General features: G+C 36.8%; 1 protein-coding gene and 1 long non-coding RNA gene across 17 annotated transcripts in view; one reads left to right on the forward strand and one right to left on the reverse strand.

Moving 5' to 3' along the window:
• EIF4G3 (eukaryotic translation initiation factor 4 gamma 3) overlaps positions 1-17,142 on the forward strand; it is a 386,696-nt gene that overhangs the window by 21,419 nt on the left and 348,135 nt on the right. The gene's annotated exons all lie outside the window — the stretch shown is intronic.
• LOC103098439 (uncharacterized) lies at positions 6,645-15,149 on the reverse strand. Of its 2 annotated transcripts, none has more exons than XR_466355.2 (2): positions 15,040-15,149; positions 6,645-10,519 (listed from the first exon to the last, which is right to left on the reverse strand). It is a non-coding gene; the product is annotated as an uncharacterized LOC103098439 (long non-coding RNA). The 2 variants fall into 2 exon arrangements; XR_008911534.1 differs by lacking the exon at positions 6,645-10,519 and adding an exon at positions 13,568-13,745.

A 17,142-nucleotide genomic window follows, 5' to 3' on the forward strand; every position in this document is an offset into this window, starting at 1 on the left:
TATCTATCTTTTCTCACTTCCTCCAACATTGACTGTTTTATGTCTTAATTTTTACTGAATGGAATCTATTAACTAGTTTTTGTCATTTATGCTGTTGTACACCTATATCCCAGTACTATACTACTCTACAGCAATGTGAATATTGGCCCTCACCTGAGTTCTTTTTTTTTTTTAAATTTTCAAATATTTATTGATCATAATGGAAACGTTATGCAAAACAGAATAGACCAGAAAATAGTATAATAATTTATTCTCTCAAAGTTAAGGATCTTGACCTGACTTGTCAGCCAAAATTGAGTAGACATAATAAACTACTTTGCAAAATAATATTTCCTACTATTTAGTGCAGTAGCATGAGTGAAATTAAGCTATGTTAGATAAATTATAGTTCTGTTTTTTATTTTTTTAATTAGGAAATACTTAAGCTAAGATCAGATGACCTTTTCTCAGAGATTATTATAGAGTGAATTCTTTTTCAAAATTAAGTTTATTTAATTAATTTAGAATATTTTTTCATGGTTACATGATTCATATTCTTTCCCTCGCCTCCTCCCATAGCCAATGAGCTATTCCACTGGATTAGAGTGAATTCTTAAATGAGGTAGAAGGTTAAACAAATGGCCTCTAAGGTCTCTTATACATGAAGTTATTCTCCAAATATAGCCTGAACAATCTATACTTGAGCTTAACATTCTCCTTCCTTCCACTCCCCCCCTCTAACTCCTCCACCAAGAAACCCCCAAATCAACAAAAAAAATCTTCAGTCACCATTAACCAAATCAAATCTACTCTGCTCTTCTTCTTGACACCCGAGTTCTTGAAGAACTTTTAAGGCATTCTCTTTTCTCTCTTGGTCATTTTTGATTTTAATTTATTTCAGGAATAGGTTCCTGCTTAGCTCAGTGAGTGGGTCAAATGGGGTCATTTCATTCTGTTTATATTCTAAGAAAAAGTAAGAAAAATAAATAAATAAGACAATATGTTCATTCTGTACTATCAGTTCTCTATTGTGGAGCAGGGATAACATGTTTCATCTTGAGTCCTTTAGAATTGTGTGTTATTAAGAATTTCCAAGTTTCACAGTTGGTTATTTTTATGATATTACTGTTACTTATAAATTATTCTCCTGATTCTGTTCAGTTTACTTTGGAAAGTTCATACAGGTCTTCGTAGGCTTCTCTGAAACCTCCTGTTCATCATTTCTTGCAACACAATCATATTCCTTTGCATTTATATATCATAATTTGTTTAACCATTCCTTATTGATGGACATCCCCATAGTTTCTAATTCTTTGCCACCATATAGACCTAATAGTGGTATTGTTGGGTCAAAGAGTATATACAGTTTAATAGCTTTTGGAGCATAGTTCCAAACGGTTTTCCAGAATGATTGGACAAGTTCACAGCACCACCAGTGTATTAGTGTACCTGTTTTTCTACAGCTCTTCCATTGCTGCCATGGCTATCAGTTTTGATTCTAGATTTTAGATGTGGTCATTAGTAGTAGTATTCTTTAATTAATAGGGTGAGAATTTGAGATTTAGAGGAATTAAACATCTTGACACTGGAATAATATGTAACTTCTTATATGAGTTTTGCTTAGGCCATTTAAAAATTGTAATAGGGATATAGTAATCTGAAAGTTTAGTAGATAATTAAAAGTATTCAATTTAATTTAAATCTTATTGGTTAAGAAGTATAATATTAAATATTAGCTAGTTATGTTCTTTCAATCAGTAAGCAATGATTGATTGCTGCCTATGAACCAAGGACTAAACCAGGTGCAGGAGTACAAAGAGGACTGTGGAACAGCCTTAGCCTTCAAGAAGCCTACATTCTATTGGGAGAAATAACATGCATAGAAAATTAATCCAAAGTATATTTGAGACAAAATTTTCACAGGATAGGAGAGAGGGTGGTAGCAGCTAGAGAAACACTAGGAGTTGGGGAATCAAGGAAGGTTTTCTACAGAAAGGTAGCACTTGAACAGAGTTTTTAGATTATTACCTGATATTTTGGGTACATACCCAGAAGATTGTTATGTAATAAATTAAAAATAAATAATATTTCTTTCTACCCAGAGGTATAGATTATAAAGTTTATTATGAAGGGTAGACAATCATTCCCATGTAACCTGACTGCATGGAGCCTAGCCTGCCAGTTCCTTTCTCATTTCCCCCTCACCTCCTGCACTGTCCCTTCTCCTCATGCTTCCCTCATGGTCTTCTCGTCGGTCTCCCCCTTTCTCTAGTTGGTCTCGTCCGTTCTCTCGTTGGTCTCCCCTTTTATTGATGTACAGAACATACGCCAATGCAAACCTGTGCAACTGTGGTATGTCAGGAATGTTTGATGGACAGGTAAAGTTACTCAGGAAGGGGGAAGGGATGAGCTTCCTTGACATGGTTAACTGTGGTTAGATGGCTTGTATGAAAAAGCAGGTCTTCTGTAATGTCCAAACTTAGAACTAAGTTAAAATGGCGTAGGATCTTTCTCATTAGTAAAACATTTTTTAGGATGTGTGGAAATGAGACACTTTAATGGACTAGAGTACCCTGCCAAGTAGATGTTGCCTTGAGCTCTTTCCCAGGCTGCTTTAGCTATCACACTCAGGTTAGTGAGGGAGTCCAGCAATTTTCTTTGAAGATTAGAGCAGATCAAGAGGCTCTGGGTAGGCAAGGTAGATAGCCACCCATTGGAGAAACTCACAAGAGGCAGCAGCAAAGAATACTTTTTAATATTCCTTCTTGGTAACGTACATTTAAAAAATCTAGCAAATCCCACTAGTTCTCTATATTACCTATTTATTTTCTGATATCACATGATTTGTGTTATAATGAAGGCTCAGAGTATATCCTGTAGAGGTTTCTCAATTCAGGGGCCAGTTTTCAGTCTTTGCATATGGTACACAAATTCTTAAGCTTACTCAGTATTTTAGCATTAATATTTTATCATAAATATCCTATATTTTCTCAAAATGGCTTGATGGCTTAAGTATGATTTTTATTATTCTTTGAGACTGAGATATTCCTGGGAGTGTGCCTTTTGATTCTGCACATTTGTAAGTACTAGGGTAATGGAGACTGTGCAGTAATCAAGATGAGAGCTGCAAGAGAATATAAATATTCTGTTATCTATTTTCTTACCTAGGAATTCTTAAAAAATAAACAAATTCTATTAAAATGGTAGCCTTTGTGTTACTTTTCAGCCTTCAGATTTTAGATGATTAGTCACTTGGTGTATTAGTTTTCCTTACCTTTGTACTCTCAAATAGGAAGAATTTGGGTTGTTAAAAACACACTTTCTAGGCCATTAAAAGCCAGAGGCCATTAGAGAGCATGTGCTGTGTAAACACTGGCACCTGTCTTTTGCTGCCTTCTAGATTGATGAGATTGAATGGCACATCTATAAATTGACAGTTTCCACTGACTGCCATTAAGCAGTTATTTTGGACTGAATCTTGTAGTTAAAAATATGTCCATCCACCTTGAAGAAGCTTCCTTAGGCATTGACAGCTTTAGATTCAGTAGTGCTAAGAATTTGGGGTTAGAGGAGGCAACATGATGTGATGTCAGATTCTGGGGAGAGGTAGAAAATTCCTTTGCCTTTTCAGGTCCAAAATCAGAGTGACAGACCCATTGTTTCAGGTTCGTGAAACAACCCTTGCCCTATGTCTCTTTCCATAAATCTTTCACAGTGAGTTTAATAATCTCATTCTAGAGAGGATAGAGTAGTGTGGATAGTCAGCCAAAAGACCTGCCTCTGTTCAGTACTGGCTGTTTGACCCTGGACTGAGCAGGGAATTTCCTGGTGCTCTTAGGGAGTTCACTCCCTATGATTGTGCTCAACTCCATTGGCAGAGAGTGTTTCTGTACTAGTGATCATAAATCTTGCCCCTCACAAGTCCCATTCTAGTGGTTGGTTCTATAAGGTTTTCAGAGTTCTTTTTTTTTTCCTCTCCCCCGTTATCTTATGAGATTGGTAGTGGGAGTATTAGCTCTGTTTTCTAGAGGAAGAAGTGGAGGGTCAGAGTGTTCTCTGTAGCTCCTTGCCTAAGGCCACTAATCACTATTATGTGAGCTGAGATCTGAGCCCTGGCCTAGGTCTCCACCACACACCAAGGGTTTTGAGAATTTCAGGCGTAGCCCATGGGTGATGGTGACTGACCCCTGGAGGTAGTCAGACTTCATTGAAACACAAACTGACAAAAGCCGTTTTGCTGGGGAAGGTGAGTGGAATTCTTGCATTAAGAATGCATTTTTATTTAAAGAATGTAAAAAGACTGATCATTTTGTCTCCTTCCCTGTGGTGTCCAGGGCAGTTGTTCTGAATCCCTTCTCTTTCCTAGTATTGCTTTGACAGGGTCCATACCTTGATCATTAATTACCTGTGTATCTCAAAGTGCATTTTTCTCCCAGTGTCCTGCATAGTCATTTACAAAGGGGCCTTTAATAAATGATTGTGATATGGTTGAATGGGGATGGCCATTTCTGAAGACAGAACACAGTTTAGACCATGGCCAGCTGGTATAGATTGGGGTGATACCCATTATTTGCACCTTCTACAGGAAAATTATGGATACATCATTTGTTATGGATGTTTCAAAAAAGGTTCAGCTGTGACAGAGAGATGCTACAAATGGTTTATCTGTGGAGCATGAAGTATCATTGGGTATAGGGCTAGAAATCTTGGCCCTTACTGTGAGTCAGAGTATGGACTGGGGTGACCCAAGGTGGCTTGGCTCTGCCTGTGGTCCCCCAAGGGAATAATCTCGTTTAGTGGAAAGAGCATTCCTTTTCAGAATTGAGAGACGGTTCATGGGCCTAGTCCCTAGTTGCACTGCTGAGGGAGGAAATAGGCTCACAGAAGGGAATTGACCAATTTACTCATCCAAGTTACCCAGGTCTTACTTGAGTACCTGAGCTGGGATTTGAAGTGAAGACCTTGACCTAAATTCAGAGCTCTTTTCACTGCCTCTGGAGACAGCTGTGATCAGTAGTGGAACACTCTGTTGGAAGCCCTGAGTGCCTTTTCCAGGCCCTCTGCTCCTAGCTGTTTGTCCCTGGTCACTTAACTTTTAGGAATCTCCTCTTTTCCATGTGAAATGGGAGCCACAGGTCTTATAGCACTTATGGTTGTTGGCAAACCTTCAAGTGTTATGGAAATGGGAGTCATACTATGTGAGTTCTTGCCCATTTAAAAATCTTGTTTGTTGTGGTCTTGTCTTTCCTCTTTGAGTTGTCTTGCTTTTTATAGCTCAAAATGAGTTCCGTGTTAGGATGGTGTCTACAGCATGCCTGCATTGTCTTTCCTAGCTGTCACTAAACATGGAGATTGTTGAACCAATTGAAATTTACTACTTTGTTGTTGTATCCCCTCCCTCTCCCCACAAAAGGATTTGCTTTTTATAAACATTGTTATATTGTCTTGGAAGCCTGGAAAAAAAAGGAATAGATTCCCAATCATAATGGCAGACAGTGTGAAACCAAGATTCAGTATACTGAAATTTGTATTCTAGCCAGTTTGATTGAGATGCTCCTCTTCTCTACTGTGGGAATATTGTTGTATGTAATTACTCTCCAGAGAGTGTTCTTCATAGTTCCTTATGATGAAGAAATGAAAAGTATTCTTGGACTCATAACTTCTCATGAAAAGTAGCTGACTATTAAGAAGAGATCTTCAAATCTATTAAGGTGTAACCCTCTCCCCAGGAGATTTATTGGCTTTTGGAAAACTTTAGGCTTATCTTCCTGCTTTACCATTATTGTATTAGCAGCCCTCAGACTTTATAGATTTGATTTTATAGAATGAAATGCTCTTTTTTATACATGTTAATTTTTCCATCCTTCTCAGGTAGACAGGTGACAGTGATTATCACCCCCATTTTTTATATTTAATGCCTTATATAAAAGCCAAGGGATTAGAAAACCTTTCAGATTTGCATGCTCTTAGTAATAACTCTGCCAAATTGCTAGACCTGCTCTTACTGCCATTAGTTTGTAGTAACTTTTTAACCTTTTAGAATTTTAAGACCCTAGCCAGATTTTACAATAGAAAATGCAACTTAATTTCAGCTCTAGCACTGATCTGCTATCAACTTTTATATATTTGTAACTCCCACAAATGACATGTCATTAATGTCTTATGTAACATAATATGCCAGTAATGACTATTTCAGAAGAATAAAAATGATAGAACAAAAGTTTAACACATGAAATGAGTATTATTTATTTGGTTGAGGATCTTGCATTGATTTTCAAAACACTAGTCCTAAAATGTATTGACTAACTTATGAAAAAATTTGTTGATGGATGGATCCTTGGCCAAAAGTTGCTGAAGATCAGATTGTCTGGATTTGAGTAATGCCTGAGAATTGTGTCCAAAGCAAAGACCATTAATAATGGAGACTAGAATTGGAAAAGCCAAGGAATGTGATTATTGAAGGTAGAAGTAAGTGTTTTGTTACTGATTATTTCTAGTTTTTCTACATGTTGGGTTTAGTTTTTTTGTGATTTTTCTTTTTTCTTTTTTTTAACAAAAAGTTTTCATTTTCCAAAATTTAGCTGAGTGACAGTGAACTCGTTCTTTAATTTGCAGTGGGTTTTGTTATGGTAGGATTTAGGGTAAGGAAAGAACAAGAGAGAATATTTAAATAAATTCAAATTTATTGGTTGGAAGGGTAGGAAGGAATAAGGGTTTAGGAATAAACTTCTACTTAATTTAAAAGCTAATATCTAAAACTATATTACTAAGCTAAACATTAATTTCCTAATATCCAAGTCTCACATCAGGAGTCCAATTCAGATAGGGCCAGGATCTTAAAGTTGATAGCTGTCCAAGTAGGTCCAGAGATCTTCTAATAGATGCTGCCCGCCGCCAGGTCCAGAAAACCTCCTTCCTCTGTTGGTCACAGGAAAATCCTCTTCAAGTCTTAGGTCCTTCTAGGAGAGCAGACTATGAGATGAAACTGTTGGGCAATAGAATTTTGCCAGTTTGTAGTCTCCCAGGGAAGAGAATAGAAGAAACAGCTAGAAAGAAGCCTTCAGTGAACACCAAATGCTGAAAGAGGCCAGAAATTATGATGGAAAATCCTATTTCCAAAATTGCTGAAAGTTATTGTATATTAGAAAGCAAAATAACTATGAAACATGATTCAAATACTAAGGAGAAAAGTAATTTTCAAGTTAAGAAATTTTTTTTCTGGCCAAGAATTTTTTGTCATTAAAAAAAAAATCCCCTACAGTGCCTTTTCCCAGCTCTTCTAGTACTTTTAAGAAGAATGAAATTGGGTTCATATCTGGGATCGGGTTTTTAAACCTTCATTTTCTAGACTTTGAATATTGGGAAAGAAGTGGAATAAGGGGTGGGTATAAATCTTACATGATCCCCTCTGACAGCTGAAAAGGCACTCCTGGATTCTTAAGCTAGAACTCCATCTAGGTTGTTCTTGGGCAGGGGCTTGGAGAACACCAGCCCAGTGAGATTTATGATGTTCAAGAATCAGAATCTTTATTGAGATAATTTGTTCTCTCTAAAACAAGATGGTTACTTCCCAGATACTTCTTCCCTTGGCACTTCTTGGTAAATAGGAAGTAATTTTGGGGGGAATTAGTTTCAGTGAACTTTGTATTTTGTTTTGGTAACAATGGTTTTTTTACTCCTTTAAAATCTTCTGGAGAATGATGCAAATGAAGCTTTAGAGTTAGTAGAAATTTTTTTCTTTATAGGTACCTTATACATACTTATACTTCTAGTTAAAGAATTAAAGAATTTCATTTTGCTCATTGACAGATACCACTAATTTCATTTTTATTTTTTGTTAAATGGCTAGTCCTACCCTCATTGACAAGTTATTAGCTTTGATGAGTTTTAAGTAAAAGGAAAAAAGGAATTATTACTTTTAACTCCATTCGTCTTTATTGTAACTGGAAAATACATTTGTGCGATGCCACTTTAGTAATATTTAGAGCTTGACTAATGAAATGTTATTTTTCCCAATTAATTGTCCTAGTTGTGGGTATAGCTCAAGGTTCTGCCCTGGACTCTCTTCTCTCTGTACATTATTTCGCTGAGTGACCTCATTAGTCCCTTTGGGTTTACTGAACATCCCTGTGTAGGTGATTCTTGACTGTCAGCCCCGTTCTCTTTCAACTCCTAGTCTGCATCACCAGTTACCTATTGAACATTTCAAATTGTATGTCCCACAAAACCCCTCAAACTTTATATGTCCAAAACAGAACTCCAAATTTGCCACTCTTATCAAACTTTTCTGTTTAAAAAAATTTTTTTCCCCCTCTAGTCCTTTACTTCCAGACAGAGCCTGGCTGGAGAGTTGGAGCTCTGGGTAAATACTGACATGTGTAAAAAAAGGAAGAAATCTCTAACGTCTTGTTCTTAAGAGGTTTATGGTTTAACTTCACTGCAGTTGTATTTTTTAGCCAGTCAATAAAGGACTGACTCGGAATACGAAACTTAAACCTGTAACATTCAAATATTGGGCTTGAACAATTTCCTGCAGGTTTTTGGCCAATAAGGGATTGAGAGGCTGTCTAGTCTCCTTTCCCCTCAAATTTCAGATGAAGAAATTGAAGCCCAGAGAGAAGTGAAGTGATTTGCCAAAGATCACACAGGGAATATCAGAATGAGGTTTCAGATCCTGGGTAATTGTTTCAAATCTAACATGTTCCCTACTGAACTATAGAAGTTTTATCCTCCTCAAGTCATGATGATGATGATGATGATGATATCTCCCATTTATAGCCCATGACTGTTTACAAAGCCTTTGGCTCACAACAACCCCAGGAGGTTAGGTAATGCAGGAATGATTATCCCTATTTTATAGATGAAACAGAAGCTGGAAAGGAGCATATTGTGGGGGGAGGAGGTTGGACCGTAGTGAAATGGATTGCCTGTGGTCACATGGCAGGCAGGACTAGAAATGGAAGGTGTCCAGACTCCAAGTTCAGGCTTAATATCTTTCCACCTTCCAAAGTTAGTCCTATCATCTGTGTTCCCTTTATTGATTAACTGTGACCTTCACTTCACCTTCATTGGTATCCACATGAGCAGTTTTGGTAAAAGCAACAACCACAATTGTTGGCTCTTTCAAAAAATTGGCAGAGTTCTACTTATTTTGAATACATAATTTTGAGATTTCTTGGGTTTATAATAACAATTGTTTGTGTAAATATGATTCGATTTACTGTCTGATGTGTGACCTAATGAAATGAATAATTTGTAATCTTCAGGACTGACAGTTAAAATTCTGAGTCTTATTTTCTTTTTAAAGAAGAGGGAATTAAAACTGCTTTTTCCCCCTCTGCTGTCAGCCATTGATCTGGATGTGGAACTGACAGATGGGGTATGATGGGATTTTATTTTGTGCCTCCAGACATTTATTGCCAGTTACATATAAGTATTGAATGGAAGGCTTCAGGGAAGATGGGTAGGATTATTTCCATTGGGTGGCTAAGTCAAGTGCTTATTTTTGATCAAGACATGTTAAGTGCCCAGTAGGCCTATGGACTAGGCCTTGGGGATGCAGACATAAAAATGAAAGCATCTCAACCTGTGCTCAGGGAGCTTATATTTCATTTGGAGAAATAATGACACAGAAAAATGTAATAAATATAAATGTGTATATATGTATATGTGTACATGTACATGCATACTTATATGCCTGGCTCGTGACTTCATTGGCATAAGGAACACCCTGTGAGAAAATTTTCCCAATGTAGTTGGGCATTTGCTTTGTAACTTTTGGGTTTAGAGAGTTGCCTGGGCAATGCAGAGCTTCAGTGATTGTGGCCAGGATCATCTAGTCAGTACCTGTCAAAGATCACTTGAACTCAGGTCTTCCTGGCTTTGAGGCCATCTCTATTTACTGTATCCCATTGCTTCTTTATATATCCACTAAGTAAATACAGGGCAACTTTGGGACTAGGTTAGGGGAAGGTCTTGATGGAGTAGAATTAGAGAAGCCTCATGGATGGGCTGAGACTTCATCCATATGTTCTCTATTTGTGTTGTCTTGGTACAGAGTAAGCCAAAGTGGCTCAGGAATAGAATCTGGCTCCTCCTGGGTACTTCTGGGTTGTATTTATTATAAAATAATCAAGGAGGAAGTAGGGAGGCAAGAAGGCATCCTCCATGATATTTCATGGAATCTGAACCCCAGGGTAAGGAATGAGATCTATTTAGAGCCTGTCCTATTCTTTTGTAAGCAGTTTCTTTTTCATTAGCTATGCCACCTGAGTTCTCCACTTTGGAAGACTTGTTTCCCCTAATGGTTCTTCTCCGTGTGAATCTGTGATAGAATCTAAGAAGCAGGAGTATCAGGAAAAGCCCTGTGTACTTTCTTCTTCTTGGGACCTCCTGGGGAGGTTCATTTTGTCTTTCTCCAGAAAGGCTTTCCCAACCCTGTTTCCCATTGATCCCGACTGTGGCTTGTTTGTACCCAGTTGCTTATGTCTTCCTCATTAGAATGGGACCTTTCTTGAATCTCCAATGCCTGGCGCAGTACCTGAAACATAGAAGGCACTTACTATACAAAAACAGCTTGTAGGGGTATGTGTCAGGAAAGGCACTTGATATGAGCTGTTAAGGAAGCTAGGGATTCTAAGAGGGAAGGTATTGGGTGGGGAAAGAGAGCAGCTAGTGTGGAGGTGAGGAGCTAGGAGGTGTCCTATGTGAGCATTTGTAAGAACGAGTTAATTGGATTGTAGAAGATGAGGAATTATGTGTAGGTCTGGTAGAAACCAAGAATTGGATTTCTGATTGCCTACATCATCCTACTGGATCCTACTGGTAAAGCATGTGATGCCAAATGAGATTAAGTGTTTGGATTTTTTTTTTTTAAGAAGTCTTATGGTGATGTAAATGTAGTTATCTACATTTAGGATCATAGAATAAGATCATGCATTTAGCTCTAAAAATCTTGAAAAAAAATCTTGAAAAAAATTTAAAACTCATACCTTCTGTCTTAGATACTACGGGTCAGTTTCAGGGCAGAAGGGCAGTGAGGACTAATCAGTGGGGTCAAGTGATTTGCTCAGGGTCACACAGTTAGGACTTCACTGAGGCTACAGTTGAACCCAGGACCTCCTTTTTCTGGCCTAGCTCTCAATCCACTGAGTCACCTAGCTGTCTCTCTAAAAGTCATTAGAGATTATCTAATCCAATCCCCTCTTTTTATAGGCAAATAATCCAATCCTCCCTTTTAGGTGAGAATAATGCTTTAAGAAGTTAGTTTTTTCCGAGTTGGAAAATTAGGGAAACATAAAATTAGTTACTATTGGAGAGGTTAAATGTTTATTTTTTTAATTTTCCTGGTACAGTCTCACTGAAAACTTTTCCTTATAGTTTAAGTTGAACCATTAGGGGTTTTTACATTAATGTTTATGTAAAAAAAACTTATTTGCCTATTTGCAGGTTGTAATTTATAATGGAATGGATATGATTTCATTAGTATAGGGAACTCTCAGTGAGAAAATTCCTGTTGCCAATTTAAGTCAGCTTCTTTCACATGTTACACTCTGATAGAATTAATTGTATCACTGAGAGGTTAAGAAGGACTTTCCCAGGTTATGACTTAGGTGAGTCAGTGTACTTACCTTTAAAATGGGGATAATTACATAACATGCACCTTACCAGGGTATTATGAGAATAATAGGAGATGTTTCTGAAGTTTTTTGCAAATCAGGAAGCACTTGATTTGCCAAGAACAAGAGCCAGCTTTGCATCTATGAGGTCTTTGGTTTGGGGGCTTATCCTGGACCCATACTGGCTGTGTGATTGTGATATGAGCATTCTATTTGACTACCTAATAGTTTATGCAGCTTTTTATTTCTGTGTAGAGATAGCACTTTATGGATCCAGTCCTTGTCCTCTTTGTAGACCATAAAATATTACAGAAATACCAATTGCTATTAATAACAACAATATACAACAATAATTATAATATAAACTGAAGTGGAATGAGAATCTTGAACTTTCTACTTGAAGTGAGAAGTGAAAATCTGCTCACACTTGCTATGTATGTAAACTTAAAATGACAATGAAGTGAGTGTAATTAAAGTAATATTGGTCTGAAACTTAATTTCCATTCCAAACATTTTATAAATTTATAAACAATTAGCTATGCATATTTGCATGAGGCCGGCCCTCTAGCTTTTTCTGTCTTTTTTCTGACTCCTGTAAAAATAATCTCAGGTTCAGACCTTACTATATATAAATGAATTCTGCTTCATGAACATTTCTCCTTAAATACATACATTGCCATCCCTCCACCCCAAATACAGTTCAAATAGCATGACTTGATTTTCACTCCTCTATTTCTAGAATACTCATAGAAATGGGATGATTTGTTAAAAAATTATTGAATCAGAATAGTGATAACATATACATATATACATATGTGTGATATACATATAAACATTTAAGCATTACAGCAGTTAGAAAGGCTGGTGAGAGCAGTTTCTGCCTTTATGGAATTTCTGTCCTAGAAGGAGAGGAGAGGGAGTTGGAGACAGACACAGTAACAGTATGTTTATTCTACTACTACCTAAGTGCATCAAGGAAGTAAGTCACATAGGGCAGTCTGTGGTATTTGAGTCAGGCTACAAAAGATCCATAAGAATTAAACCTTAAGGTGGGGAAGGGTGGGCATCCTACATAGAGAAGATGGGAAGCAAAGGCTAGATGTGACTGTAGCAAAGAGAGCTTGGAGAGAAGTAATGTGAAAAAGCAGAGCAGTGTGAAGAGTGTAGAGAACCTGGAATGCCTTGGTAAAGTTTTGACTTTGAATTTGACAAAATAGGTAGGTCTGAGTAACAACTCTTAAGACAGAAGGGCAAAGACTAGGTAAACAGAGTTAAGTGATTTGCCCAGGGTTATACAACTGGAAGTGTCTAAGGCCGGATTTGAACTCTGGACTTCTTGACTGTATAGGCTTGGCTCTTTATTCACTGTGCCACCTAATTGCTCTTGACATTCTTTAATCTTAGAGCATAAAATCTTTAAAGGTAAAGAAAAAGAAGCTGGTAGCTAGACAGTTTACTTCTCAACTCATAATCTTACTCTCTCTTATGACTATATCTGCCAGAATCAATTCCTTGTCTCTCTCACCCTCATTTCTACTTGGAAAATTTTATTTAATTAATTAATTTAGACTATTTTTCCATGGTTACAAGATTCATGTTCTTTCCCTCCCCTCCCTTCACCCCGCTCCTGTAGCTGACATGCAATTCCACTGGGTTTTACATGTGTCATTAATCAAGACCTATTTCCATATTATTAATATTTGTACTAGTCACCCTCATTTCTAAGCCCTGTCTCTATCTATAGTGTGGAGGGAATAAAAGCTTACTTGTGTTATGATAGACAAACTTCATGAACAAAATATCCCTAGGTATCCTGGGAAACTTGAAAATTTAAGTAAATGCTGGAAGTCAGGATTTTTGGGGGTAATAAATTGTTTGCTCCTTGAGAGTAGGAATTGTTTCATTTTTTATTTTTGTATTCCCAATGGAGCTCATTTTTTGGTATAAATACAGTAAGTACTTAATCAGTGTTTTCTTTAATTTCTTTAATTGCTTTATATGTAGAAACTGCATTTCAATTTTAGAAGATATAATGGTCAGCTCGATGGAAAGAGCACTGGAGTAGGAGTCTGGAAAGCTGGATTTTTGTCTCAGCTGTGCTCTGTGACTGAAGAAATTCTTTAACCTGTTTTGGCTTCTGTTTTTCTCCTGAACAAATGAGAGAAGATTTGGATTAAATAATTTATAAATTCCCTTCCATCTCTAATGCTCTCTGATTCTATTCTTTATTCTACACTAGTTAACAGACTATTTAAATTTTTTTAAACCCCATAACTTCCATCTTAGAATCAATACTGTATGGGTTCCAAGGCAGAAGAGCAGTAAGGGCTAGGCAATGAGGGTTAAGTGACTTGTTCAGGGTCACACAGCTAGAGAGACCAAATTTGAACCTAGGACCTCTTGTCTTTTGTCTTTTGGCCTGGCTCTCGATCCACTGAGCCACCCAGCTGTCCCCTTAAAATTCTTTTGCCAAGTCAAACTTGTATTTTCACATCAGTATTCCCAGAACTAGAGCCTAGACCTTCTAGTAGAGATGCATATTCATTCAAGAAATTCTTTTGAAAAAAAAAATCTAGTCAGAACTATGCCCAAAGGGTATAAAACTCTGTATACCCTTTGACCCAGCAATACCATTACTAGGCCTTTATCCCAAAGAGATCAAAGGAAAAAGGAAAGGACCTATATGTTGAAAAATATTTTTAGTAGCTCTTTAGGTGAGACAAAATTGGAAACTGAGGGGATGTCCATCAATTAGTGAATGGTTGAACAAGTTTGTGGCATATGATTGTGAATACAATTGTGTTTTAAGAAATAGTGAGGGGGATAGTTTCAGAGAAAGATGGGAAGATCTGTATGAACTGATGCAGAGTGAAATGTAAAGGTGAAAAATAATGGTTGAATAATTTATGCAATTATGTGGTCACCAATATTTGTTATATTTTGAGTCAGAAATTAACTTATTTGTTCATCTATCTACCTATCTATCTATCTATCTATCTATCTATCTATCTATCTATCTATCTATCTATCTATCTATCTGTTAAAGCCCTTACCTTCCATCTTGGAATCAATACTGGGTATTGGTTCCAAGACAGAAGTGTGGTAAGGGCTAGGCAATGGGAGTTAAGTGACTTGCCCAGGGTCACCCAGCTGGGATGTATGTGAAGCCAAATTTGAACCCAGAACCTCCTGTCTCTAGGACTTGCTCTCAATCCACTGAACTACCTAGCTGCCCCTGAATCAGAAATTTATTTCCAAAATAGAGAGGAAACAATAAAGTAGAGAAATGTGAAGGGGATAGAAAAGTTATCTATCCTATCTTAATCCAGGCAGAGATTAATTAGCTCTCAACCAGGAAGGCTGGCAATGAGTAGTCACATGGCCTCCTCCAAGATGGAAGCTAGTCTCCAGAAACTAGGAGAGGAGTCAGCTTTTCACTCACCCCATGAAGCAGTCTAGGAGTCAGAGTCCAAGTTGAAGCTGAGCTCCAAGCCCATGATGCAAGCCTCAGTCTCCAGCTAAGCCCCTGGAAGACTCTCTCCAGTCAGGAGACTGTCTCCACAAGACCCAAGCCACAGAATTCATGACTTTTTATGGTGATTTCTTGTCCCTGCCCCTCTTCACAGGGGCCAATCACAGTTTCCATATTGTCTAGCACTGCCCAGGGGGAAGTGTTTGTGGGAAGCAGTTTTCACTTTCTGAAGAGGTAAATACTCATCAAAAGGATTCATAGATTCCTGGCTGATTGATTTTCTGGGGTGTAAACTCTGATCATAGGATTCACAAGTTTGGGACTGAGTTAAAAGGGTGGAGCTCTCTAAGTAAGTGACTTGTCAGTTCTCTTAAGTAACTTAATAGCTTCTCACCTAGCTCTAAGTAGGGTGTGCAATCGTTTGTTGATTCAATTCAAAAATAGAAAAGGAGAGTTAATTCTGTCTTCACAATCTAAGTAGGGGTATGTAAGTTTTATTAACTCAAAATAGACAAAGGGAATAAAGGATTCCCTTTCACAAGTGTAACCTCCGGGAGAACAAAGAATTCCCTTTTACAAAAGTGAACAGAATGAAGATATTAGTATACACTGTAACAGCAATATTGTAATGATGATCAATTGTAAAAGACTTATCCATGACAATTCTAAAGGTTGTGATAAAAAAAAATGCTATCTTGATTGTTTCAAAGTGCAGATTGAATTTTTTTTCATTTTGTTTTTCTTGTCTTTTTTTGAGAGGGGGCAACATGACTAACATGGAAATATACTTTGTGTGACTCCTCATACATAATGGGTATCATACTGTTTGCTTTCTCAATGGGCAAGGGAGAGGCTTGAGGGAGAGAAAATTTAGAACTCCAAATTAAAAACAAAACAAACAAAAATCAGCCACCCTAGTTAAGATGGTTCTTATGAATACAATCTGGGGATGAGTAGAATTTGTACTTAAGCTTAGTTTTATTGGGAGAGAAAAACTCTTACAAGTGAAAAAAATTAAACAAAAGCTAAATAGTTTGTTGTCCCTTTGTGAGTCCTTTAAAAGGAAAAATAGTGAACTGTGAATTCCTTCTTGGGGAGATGAAATCTAGGACAAATGCTTCTTACACCTACACTTATTGAATGAATTTCAAATAGTTTAATTTAGTCATAACCTAAATAATTGAAGTATGTTTTAATAATACATTAGACTCAATTTTAAGGTATTCAAATAAAGTACACCAACATATACCTTTATTAGAAATGTCAAAGGAAGTTGAAATCTGCCAGTGATTTAATTGAAAGGTTAGAATATTGAAAAGACTGTTGCATGAATCTTCAAATTGAGAGGTGTATTCATTTAATTTTCTCAGATGCATTACTTATAACAGATCAAGATTTTACTCCTAGTCATTTTTGGTTTTGTAAAGAAAAGTTTATTGTTTTTTTGACCATATTTCACTCTTCAGTTAACATAGATTTCACCAGGAGTTCAATTCTTTTTAAAACTTTTTTTGTACTTCTATTTTCCCATTTATGTGGAACTACAATTTTCCATAAGAATTTCCTGGAGTTATATGATCTAAATTGTCTTTCTCCTTCCCTTCCCACCCGTTTCCTGGAACTAGTAAGCATTTTGATCTAGGTTTACATATGTTATTATGCAAAATATATTTTCATAGTGTTCATTTTTGTAATAAGAGAATACTCATAAACCTAAAACCTCCATATAAAAGCCCAAATAAATTAAAGGGAAAAATTGTGTGCTTTGATCTGCATTCCAGCTCTAACACTTCCTTCTCTGGAGGTAGATAACATTCTTTGTTATAAATCCTTCAGAAATATCCTGGATCATTGTATTTGCTGAGAGTAGCTGAGTCTTTCACAGTTGATCATACTATAGTATTTCTGTTACTGTACAATGTTCTCCTGGTTCTGCTTATTTCATTCTGTATCAGTTCATGTAGATCTTTTCACCTCTTTCTAAAATTATCCTGTTCATTATTTCTTACTATACAATAGTATTCCATCACCATCATATACCACAATTTATTTAGCCATTATCTAGTTGATGGA

This window comes from Monodelphis domestica, chromosome 4, assembly GCF_027887165.1.
Source record: "Monodelphis domestica isolate mMonDom1 chromosome 4, mMonDom1.pri, whole genome shotgun sequence".
In the NCBI taxonomy this organism is placed as follows: domain Eukaryota; kingdom Metazoa; phylum Chordata; class Mammalia; order Didelphimorphia; family Didelphidae; genus Monodelphis; species Monodelphis domestica.